Here is an 11188-nt window from a genome sequence, read left to right as displayed (position 1 = left end):
GTTTAAAAAATTTATATAGCAAAATTAGTAAAATTGGTAAATGTGATTGATATAAATTTATAGGTGTTTTTAATATATTAATTGGTCTATAGAAGGTGGAAAATGATTTTGATTAATATATATTAATCACTATTTACTAATGTATATAGTTGTGATATTTGACAGTATGGTCGTCATGTATAACGAGAAATAGTAGAGGATGGTTAATAATAGCTAAATATGTTCAAGTTACAATCAAAGAGAGTTTTTTACGGTCAATATAGAGCTGACTATGGATGACCATGATTTTTCACAACTACTTATAGTTGAAATAATCAGTGTAGCTTCATAAAGTTTACTATGGAACGTGAAATCAATGAGAGTTTGCCTTTTCTTGATGTCCTTATTTGGAAGAAGGACGATGGATCATTCTCACACCAGGTCTTTCGGAAGAAAACTCACAAAGAGCAGTATCTTCATGCTAAGTCCCATCATTTTCTAGCTCAAAAGCCCGGTGTTCTCAACACTTTGGCTAATCATGTGTTTAGAGTTTTTGATGAATGTCACCTTGAAGATGAGAAAACCCATCTCCTCAAGGTTTTCAAAAATAATGGTTATAATAAGCTCCAATGTCTTAGGACTTTCCTTAAAGTTGGCAGGGGTTCCGAGATTAAAAAAGAACCCAATGGTCGGTTTTCTAGGGTATGCATTCGTTTTATACAAGGGACCACCGAGGTTCTCTCAACCTATAGGCCCCTTAGCACCATTCAAAGTTCCCTAAGATCTGTAAAAGACCCAGTGGACCCTAAGAATATGAAAGATGTTTATGTCATCCCTTGTTCATGCGATACACCCTATGTTGGTGAAGCTGGCTGCTCTATGAATAAGAGGATTCGGGAATATGCAAGAGACATCAAACATGGGAGGACCCGCTCCTCATTATTAGCCGAACATGCGGAAAAGACAAAACACCACATCTACATTGAAGATGCTCGGATCGTTACTAGGATAGATCATTACCATCAGTGTAAGTTTAGGGAGGCTATAGAGACTGAAAGGAAGGCAAGCAATCTAAATAGAGACGATGGATGGAAAGTTAGCAATTATTGGATCCCTCTCATTTCCTCTTAAATTTTTATTTATTTCCTTATATTTATTTATTTATTTATTTTATTTTTCTAATTTCTTAATTTTTATTATTTATTTGTATTTTTGAATTTCACTCCAATAAACTATTAATTTCTTTATTTTTTTCATTATTGATTTATTTATTTAGTTATTTAATTAATTAATTTTTATTTATTTAATTATTTATTTTAATTTTTTTAAAGTTTCAACATTTATTATTTTTAAGTTTTTAGAATTAATTGTTTTGATTATTTAAGTTTGACCTAATTATTACTTTTATTTTTTAGTGTTTTGATTATTTAGGTTTGACCATTATTATTATTATTATTATTATTTAATTGATTATTTAAGTTTGACCCAAATATTATTGTTATTTTATTGGATAGATAGTGATTGGGTGCTCTCTTAAGACACTCCTTGATGTGAAGTCACTAGTTCAATTCCTCGTCTCGATCAGGATGATGTATTGGACATGATGAATTTGTGTGTTATGGTTAGACAAGATTTTCTCCATGTGATTTTTATCGAAAATTTTGTCAAACATATTATGGATCACAAAAGCTTGAATTCAATAATTGTTTTATAGTTTTTATTATTTAGGTTCGAACAAAATATTATTTTTATTTTAGATATTCATTTCATTAAAAATTTTGTTTTCATTAATTTTTTCTTAATTCAATATTAACTACTATATTCTATTTTTTTTATATTAAAATATTATTTATCAATAAATAATATTTAGAGTCAAATCTAACTCGTATATTATAATGGATAAAAAAAAAATCTCTTCATTTATTTAACTTGATGTGAGAATCTGGTTCTTCATCTTGTCCTGATGATGAACCACACTGAATGGTTCGAAACGCGAAAAAAAAACTCTGATGATGTGATTTGTATCAAAAATTTCCTTACTTTTCAGACTATGATTAGTGATGGTCGACCATGGTTCTTCATGTTTGAAAATGGTAGACCATCGTTTACCATTATTTTCTGTCATAGATTATAATTAACTATGATTGACCACATTGATTCTGGCTGAGTACAAATAATTATGGTTGTCCATGGTTGACTATGGTTACTATGGTTAATCGAATGTGTTCATGGTTTCTTACAGTCGTCTGACGACAATAATGGTTGACCATGGTTGTCTATATGTTGACTATGGTTGATTGAAGATGACCATGCTTTCTCATGGTTGACTATATTGCCCATGGTTGACTATGATTCACGAAGATTGACATGGATTACTATGGCCAACTATGGTAAAGTTTAATTAACCACAATTAACCATGCTTTGATTTATGTTTATCGCATTACAATGTTGAATATTAAATAAGCCCTTAAAACCTTTCTAAATATAAATATTAAACCTTATTCAAAAACCCTAATGTTAATATAATCAACTTTAATATTAATAATTATAATAATAATAATAATATTATTATTATTATTAATAGACAACTTTATTAATATTAATATTCTTTTATTTCTTTTGTAATTTGGTTAAGCCTAGTCGGGGTCAAATTGCTTATTGGTTGGAAGAAGACTGATCTACCCATGATGGGATGCTTATCACAAGGATTGTGCAAGGTCGAGCCTGCAAAACTCTTGGGAAGTTTAATTCCCCCAAAGTGGCTTTCATTCCTCAACCCCTCCCCATGAGGTTTGAACCTGTGACTTGAAAAGAACTAAACTCCATGCAAACCAAATACTCTACAACTCGTAGACTACTAATATTAATATTTTTATTATTAAACATTTTTAAACTTTGACTATGATTGATCAAGGTTGACCTTGGGTTTATAAGGTTGATGAAGGTTGATCTTTGTTAACTTTGGCCAACTATTTTCAAGATGACTATGAGTGAATAAGGTTGACTATTATTAACTATAATAAACATAACGTTGACCAAGTTTAATCATGATTAACTATTAATATTATATTGAATTATATAATAATAATAATAATATAGTCAACTTTATTATTATCATTAGTTGTTAACTTTATTAATATTAATATTGGTAAACATTGTTAAATATTAGACTTTATTCACTAATCCTAATGTTAATGTTATTGTTAAATCTTATTAATATTAATATGTATTAATTAATATAGTCAACCTTAGTTGTAATAATAATATAATTACTGTTAGTGTTATTAGTAATATATTCAATCATATAACAACAACAAGAATAATAGTAATAATATAGTTGACCTTATTATTATTAGTAGTAGACAATTTTATTTTTATTTTTATTATTACTATTTCCTTGACTAAGGTTGATTATAGTTGATCATGGTTGACTTAGGCTAACTATGGTTGATTATAGTCAACCAGTGTAACTATAGTTGAACATTATTTACTAAGTTTGACTGAAGATTATTGAGATTGACTAATGTTGACTATATAAAGGTTGGCTATATTTTATTTGGTCATCATGTTGTAACATTGTTATTTCTTCATCACAGTGTGGGATCATTTTTTTGTTCTTCACATTGTAATTTTGATTTTTTGTTTGTCATAATGTTACATTGATTTTTTGTTATTATTATTTAATATTTTTATTAATAGTATTAAACCTTTTTAATCACTCACTGAGGTTGACTAAAGTTAACTATAGTTGATCATGGTTGAGTAAGGTTGACTATGGTTTCATATGGTCAACCAAGGTTAACTATAATTGAATATAGTTTACTAAGCTTGACTAAGGGCGACTAAGATCGACCATGGTTGACTTTCTAAATGTTTACTATAAAGGTTGACTATGTTTGACTATGTCATCATGTTGTGATATTGTTATTATTTCTTCACAATGTGAGATCATTATTTTTGTTCGTCACATTGTGATGTTAATTTTGGTTCATTGTATTGAAATGTTGATTTTTTGTTTGTCGCAATGTGACATTGACACCTTTCTTGTCATATTACAACATTGATTTTTTATTTGTCATATTGAAACCTATTTTTTTCATCATTATGTGACGAGAAACATTTTCCTTTTGGATTATGTTCAATTTCGTCTTCATGTTGTGACATTGTTGTTTATTCATCGTACTATAAGATCATTAGTTTTTTCATTGCATTGCTATGTTGTTTTTCGTTGATTATATTGAAATGTTGATTTTTTGTTTGTCAAATTGCAACATTAATTTTTTATTTGTCATATTGTAATGCTTACTTTTCCTCATCACAATGCACACAGTTTTTATTGCCATATTAAATATGCTTTCAATATTAAAAAATGTAATAAAATTTATATTAAAATTAAATATTATAAAAACTTAATTATTAATTAAACCTTAAACCTCATCTAATACAAACCCTTAAACTTATTAAATATAAATTTAAAGCTTATTAAATATAACTTTAATATTAATATTATTAATAAAAATTATTATTGGACTTTACTACTAATATTGAGAGTAGTGTTAAACCTTTTTAAACCTACATATTAGATCAATCTTAAATTTGGTAAAATATAAATCTTAAACCTTATCGAGGAACATTAATAATAATATTAATTAGGCCTATAGGCCTTCCTTTGAAAGGGACTTTCGTCGTCCTTTTGATTCTCACGCTGACACCTGGCGGGCTGGGCAATTTGCTTAGTATTTGTTCAGGCTTTTCTCATGCTGACACCTGGTCGATCGCCTCTTCTCGCTCCATCGTTTCAATTCCCTCTGCAACGGCTTCGTTCGCATAAGCAGCCTGAATTCCCGTAATTTTTCCGATGTTTTCGTTGTGGCTAAGGGGAGTGGGCGGCGGTGGACAGTGGAAAGGGATATGGCACAGCTGGAACAATGCAATACCCCTCAAAGCGATCGGCATACCGTTATTAAATTGGAGGGTAAACACCCTTTTCTTTGGCACGACCATTGGCCTGTTCTTGATTATGCCAGAGTCTTTGAATGCCTGGTTCTTGTTGATAATTTGTCCGCCGAAGTCTCCAGAGTTGTATCCAAGCTAAAGAGCTTAAGCTCTCGAACTGGAATTGATCAGAATAAAATCAGAATGAGCCCATTCATATTTCAACCCAAATATGTGGCGGTTCATATGAGAATTGAGAAAGACTGGATGATCCATTGCAAGAAGCTTGAGATGAGGTCCAGAGCTAGAAATGGCAAGGACTTGAAAATTTGCAGTAGTAAGGAGGAAATAATGAAGAGGGTTGCTCACATTCCTGGACTGGAGAAGCCCTCTGTTGTTTATCTGGCTGTTGCCGACGATCTTTTAGAGGACAGGGTGCTGTTAGAGGGATGGAGTGACTTCTTAGCCCCTTACGAAAAGAAGAAACTGGGTGTGCTGGATATCTACTCAAAGTATCCCTATCTCATTCAATCTGCAATTGATTATGAAGTATGCCTGCAGGCTGATACATTTGAGGGGAATAGCTTTTCTACATTTTCGAGTCTCATAGTGTTGCAGAGGACCATGAGAATGGATAGGGCGCAGGATTGTGAAGGTTCAACTGTGGCTTCTTATGCTTACAACATTGAAGGCCCAGCAGGAGGAGCTAAAAGATGGGCAACCAACATGTCGGATTTGAGCTAAAAGCCTGGTACCCCTGATTCAAGCTTGCAGGTTGCTCTGGACTATGCTTGCGGTCTTGGAGGTGCAGACTGTACAGCAATTCAACAAAGTGGCACGTGCTGTAACCCAGATACTGTTTTTTTTCATGCTTGCTATGCTTTTGACAGCTACTACAAGAAGAATGGCATGGCCCCTGGTACTTGTGACTTTGCTGGCAATGCAATTGTGACTACTCAAGATCCAAGTAAGCTATATGCCCTTATGCGAAGTTTGTTTTTTGCCCCCTATTTTTCTTTTCATTGAATTTCTCAGTTTATATGGATTCCTATGGCCCTGTGGTGACGATAAACGTTTTATCCACTTTTACATAGTTTGTTGTCTGCTTGTTTTGTTTCACTGCGTCAACTTCTTGGATACCTTCCGCTGAGTCTCATATTTACATTGTGTTAGATGATAGTTGAGTTGCATGCTTATGATTCATCTACCCACTTCCATGCCTGGTTGAGCTCATCTGAATGCAAAGACATCCTCCACTGATATACATTTTCCAATTGTAGGTTCCACCATGATAAATAAGTGACATGATTATAGACCCATTTCCTGCCTGTTGTCTGTCTTAAAACTGCATGCAACCTTCAAATGTAAACACTCGTTATGGATAACTTGTATTGTTTAGGATATTTCCTTTTGGTTTAATGATGGAACTGTGTGATGTATTAAGAGAGAGTTATATTTGTAGGCAATCTGCTCTTCTGCATACAACATAACTTTCATTTATGCCTGGATATATTGCATATTATTTTTTTCTTTATTGATTTTGTTATGAGAAGCTAAGGGTATGCATACTAAGTTTCATTTATACCCACTCTGTCTTCTGCAAATTTTACTGTTCCAGTTTATATGAATATAAAAGACGTTTTTGTTTTTTGTGCACCGTTTTGGTTCTGCTAGATTCAAGATATTTGACTGTGATTAATATGCTTGACATTATACATTTTCGAAAATCTTCCCTTCATGGGTTAACATGATATACAAATTGAGGCTTGAAATTGTGTGAGATTGGAGAATGCATTGCACTCATGCAAATCTTCCTTTATGGATTTTGTGATGACAGGTACTGGGACATGCACATTTCCACAAAGGTATATACTAAGGAACCACATTCCTCCTCCTATCTTTTGTTCATTTTTCTGTTCTACAATAAGTACTTTTTCAAGTTTTCATACAGAATTGAGAATCAAGATTTACTGGATTTTTGATATATTTTATGTTATATCTCAGCTTATAGTTTTGTAGCATTCTGATTTTTCCAAATTACTTGCAGCAGTAGCAGTTCATCACTTCTTAATACAAGCATACCTGCATCTGGTGGCTTGGGTGGTACTAGTATTCCACCAACATCGGGCAATAATGGTGATGCAACATCCATATTCTTCTGTGTTCCTGTTTTCTTTGCTTTGTTTTCTTTGATTGTATCTATGATGGTCGGAAAACAGCTTTAGATGATATCGATCTCTATTGGGTGAATCGAGGAGAAACATCAAGATGTTTTAGTTGGAATAGCTAGTGTAGACAGAGAGCTAGAGGATGTACAGGAAAAACTCTCCAGAGTTCGATCCCATTTGTCCCAACATTTTTTTTGATGTAATGGGGGGAACGCTAGGAGAGACTTTGAAAATGGGTACACCAGTGCAGTTCAGGTAATTCTTTCACTTTGTAGGAAAGAGAGGTTAAATATAGTTGGTATGCAGGTTTCACTGGGACAAATTGGTTCCACATTTTTTAGTTCACTATCAAGTAAAATCTTTACAAGAGCAAACAATTGTCCATTTTCTTTAGCGTCTTGATTTCATGCTATACTCCTTAGTTTTTGGAATTAAGAATTTAATTAACAAACTTTGGCAGCAGAATAGCTTTGCAGTTGTCCTACCTCAGGAGTGTCTGAGGTGTGAGCACTATGTGGCAACAGCTACTTATTTTAGTTGCATCTTCCTGTGCGTTGGAACATTGTTGGTAGAAGCAAAAATTCTAGCAGCAGCCAGTTCTGAATACCTAAATGCCTGTATCAATTAAAATCCAATAAATGATATAGTGTAGCAGATTTCTTCTAGGAGCTTCTTGGTATTCAAGCAAAGAAAGTATATCATTATCACTTTTATTAAAATCCATCTTGTATTCAAAGCCATGCTCATCTTCTTGGGTCTGGATGTTGTTGTTTGGATGGATCAATCATCAAACAATGTAATTGACAACTATGGAGATGTGGGCCTTGATAATAAAACTGTTTTAAAAGAATGGTATCTCATTCTCATCTTCTTGCTAACTTCATTCAATTATTTATTTTAGCTGTCTTTTGCATTTTCTTGTGCGTTAGGAATAACTCCTCCTCCAACAACAATCACACCAACAACCCCTACTACCCCTACCACCCCAACAGTTACCCCTTACACCCCTCCCTCAACACCTACCACAACAACACCGACAACCAGCTCAAGCCAAAGTTGGTGTGTAGCTAAGCCTGGTACCCCTGATTCAAGCTTGCAGGTTGCTCTAGACTATGCTTGCGGGCTTGGAGGTGCAGACTATACAGCAATTCAACAAAGTGGCACGTGCTATAACCCAGACACTGTTTTTTTTCATGCTTGCTATGCTTTTGACAGCTACTACAAGAAGAATGGCATGGCCCCTGGTACTTGTGACTTTGTTGGCAATGCAATTGTGACTACTCAAGATCCAAGTAAGCTATATGCCCTTATGCGAAGTTTGTTTTTTGCCCCCTGTTTTTCTTTTCATTGAATTTCTCAGTTTATATGGATTCCTATGGTCCTGTGGTGACGATAAACGTTTTATCCACTTTTACATAGTTTGTTGTCTGCTTGTTTTGTTTCACTGCGTCAACTTCTTGGATACCTTCCGCTGAGTCTCAATACCTCTTGCAGAAGCTACAGTTTATGTGCATTTTGTATGATTCTTCCTCACGATCACGCTCTTCAAATATGATCTAATAGCTTTTTAACAGAGAATGGGAGATTAATGGTGCCTCAATACCAATTGGTGTTGTTCAAAACAAATTGTTATATACTATTGTTAAATTGGGTCTATATTTATTTCAGAATTAATGAAGTTTGTTCTTGAAGATGTTTAGATGTTTGTTCTTGGTGGTTTATGTACATTGCAAACACAGCCGGTATTTAGCCATCTCCATTCCCTCTTAGGGGTTTATTGCACATCTCACGCTCTGTATCTCTGTGTTTTCTCGAATAGATGAATATATAATAAAGAAATAAGAGAATCACAAGTCTGATTGTTGACATTTTTTATTATTACCAAATCTTACATTAGTATTCTGCGTTAAACATAGATGTTTGTGTGAGGTCCTGGGCCTCAAATATACTTGACGAAGATGACACAGGCTGGGTTTTTAACTTTTGTTTCCTCTACAGTGCAAGATATTCAAGAGGGCAGTCTTTAATCAAATGGCTTGTCATTTGCTACAATTGCAAACACAGTTGGTATTTAGCCATAGGAATTCTCACTGAGGGTGTTGTTGCACATGTCATGTGTTGTACATCTTTGTGTTTTGAACTTGTTATCAGCCATTAATAGTTATATTCACAAATTGATGAATGTAAAGAAATACAAGAAACACGACTCTGGTTGTTGACTTTTCTTTCTTTATACACCAAGCCATAGATTTGTATTGAATATAAATGTCTGTCTAAATGGATGCTTTCATGGGTTGCATATAGGTACAAGATGGCAGAGGATTGCGCAGATGATGACGATGATAAATCATCAATTAGTGAGCTACGTAAAGCGAATGAGGAGGAGCTCAATCTGCACAATTCCTTGGCTGAGGTACAATTACATACTATGTTTTGCTGAGTTGTGCTTTTCTCTAAGATCAAATCATTATGTGTAGTTTCTGTTACATAAGCTTCCATATATCTAGTGCGATGCCTTGTATCTAAAGTTAAATGTGACTTTATGATTTAATTGGTATTTGGATTCTGTGCTAGCTCAATGTGGTTTCCAGCAGGCAAAACGTTTTTAAACTAATTCCCCTCTCTTTAGGGTCGGTAGTCAGCCAGAAAAAATACTATGAATTGTATTCCATGCTTAAGACTAATTTAAGAACAGAGATTTGTGTTTTATTTTCGTATCAACCCTTTCTTTAATATATATATATATATATATATATATATATATATATATATATATATATAGATATATATATATATATATATATATATATATATATATGTGCCCTCTTCGAGGAAGCAATGTTTTAACTTTTGCCCAATTATTAGTAATGAAATTAGTTTTGTGAGTTTAAAAAAAATTATGTTCTGGACTTGCATGTTTTGTAATGTTATGTTGTTAAATTTGAAAGATGGAATTTTCTCTGAAGCTTAGTGTCTTCATGCTTTGGCTTGATAAACGTGACAAAAATTGTTCGCAAAATCTCTTTAGATTATTGTCTGAAACTTACACTCTTCATGTTTTGGCACGATGAAAGTGACAACAAGTTTTTCTAGATTGCAGCATGCAAAAGCACATCTGAATGAAAGGGTTCTGCTAGAAGGAAAAAACAAAATTTCATTTAGAGTTTAAGAAAAACTTGATTCCCTTGAGTGTAGTTGGCAACCTTTATTGGATGTTGAGAGTTTTCCCACAGAAACTGGGATAACAGGGAAATTGGGAAAGAGACCACAACTTCTTCAGCAATCTCCCATCCACCAACCCTCTGATAAATCCAGTGCTCTCATATATATGTGTGTGTGTGTTGTGCCATACATGAACTCTTAAGAAATTTCAAAAGCCTTCACCTAATGCAATCCTCCAGGTTTTTCAAGACACCAAAGAAAACTACTTACGATCAGTTTCTTAAACATGGAAATTTTACAACACACTGCTTCCAAAACAGCCATCCAAAAGGTCATTACTATAATAGCTTGATTAGAAATAGATTGAATGAGAAGGTCCAGATGGGGTATTCAATCATCTCCATCCATCTGTTCTGCATCCTCAGTGCTTACTTGGACAATATATCAGCCTTCATATTTATCCCTTGCAGACATGCTGAAAAGATAATGACATGGAATTTTTCCTTGCTTCTCTGATTCCGTCCAATGATGGGCCAGCTGCAAATTTTCCTGATCGAAATTTCCATTTGACCTCTCTGCAATGTGTTTGGAATCTCTTATCACCTGTAGACAATTTAAACCTTTCTCTATTACTATTTTCAGAATCTACCAAAAAGCATAAAGTTCTGCTCTGTTATTTGATCCATCTCCTACAGCTATGCTTTGAAACTGATCTCGTAATTGTCTCTTAAAGTAATGCCTCATGATCCACAATAGCTGGGATTACCTTGACAAGACTCGTTGAAATAAAACCACACTATTGTTATATATATATCTGGGGATCTTAGTATTATTTGTTTCTTTTCCTTTAAAAGTGGCTGTGTCCCTTAATATGCATATCTATTCTTGTGTCAAACTTGATTAGTAATAACATCTTTGTTTTGAATTGTTTTCATTTCTTGCT

General features: G+C 33.5%; 1 pseudogene across 2 annotated transcripts; it reads left to right on the top strand.

The window, feature by feature from the left end:
- The first annotated feature begins 4740 nt into the window (after positions 1 to 4740).
- Positions 4741 to 7342, top strand: LOC149212857 (O-fucosyltransferase 23 pseudogene; annotated as a pseudogene). Of its 2 annotated transcripts, none has more exons than XR_016250279.1 (3): positions 4741 to 5882; positions 6753 to 6780; positions 6966 to 7342. The product of XR_016250279.1 is annotated as an O-fucosyltransferase 23 pseudogene, transcript variant X2 (transcript). The 2 variants fall into 2 exon arrangements; XR_016250278.1 differs by having other exon boundaries at positions 6963 to 7342.
- Positions 7343 to 11188: the final 3846 nt, after the last annotated feature.

This window comes from Pinus tabuliformis, chromosome 1_1, assembly GCF_031772625.1.
Source record: "Pinus tabuliformis cultivar Carrire ecotype Pingquan chromosome 1_1, CPIR1, whole genome shotgun sequence".
Taxonomy (NCBI): Eukaryota; Viridiplantae; Streptophyta; class Pinopsida; order Pinales; family Pinaceae; genus Pinus; species Pinus tabuliformis.
The sequence above is the reverse complement of the archived record's forward strand: the minus strand, read 5'-3'. Positions and strand labels throughout refer to the sequence as shown.